The sequence below is a fragment of the Sinocyclocheilus anshuiensis genome, unplaced genomic scaffold (assembly GCF_001515605.1).
Source record: "Sinocyclocheilus anshuiensis isolate Anshui unplaced genomic scaffold, SAMN03320099.WGS_v1.1 scaffold745, whole genome shotgun sequence".
In the NCBI taxonomy this organism is placed as follows: domain Eukaryota; kingdom Metazoa; phylum Chordata; class Actinopteri; order Cypriniformes; family Cyprinidae; genus Sinocyclocheilus; species Sinocyclocheilus anshuiensis.
The window spans coordinates 124,420-124,651 of record NW_015540128.1 but is presented as its reverse complement, the minus strand read 5'-3'; the positions used below and the strand labels follow the sequence as shown (position 1 = coordinate 124,651).

Below are 232 nucleotides of genomic sequence, written 5' to 3'. Positions count from 1 at the left end.
AATCTCAAGATGCCAGTTGCGTTTATTGCTCTGCATGTCCGCTTTTCCTATGCAAATCGAATTCTAATTTTATGATACGAGACAAAGAAAATGACTTCTACACTTATGATAGTCCTAAATATTGTCTTGAATGATCTGTACATATATCTAATACTCAGTAAGCTGCTTCTGTATCTATGAATATGACGATTTAAAGGGATAGTTCACCTAAAAATTAGAAAAAAAAAATAAA

General features: G+C 31.0%; 1 protein-coding gene across 5 annotated transcripts in view; it reads left to right on the top strand.

Annotated features, from left to right (window-relative positions):
* The window catches only part of hspa5 (heat shock protein 5), an 8,285-nt gene that overhangs the window by 1,165 nt on the left and 6,888 nt on the right, over positions 1-232 (top strand). The gene's annotated exons all lie outside the window — the stretch shown is intronic.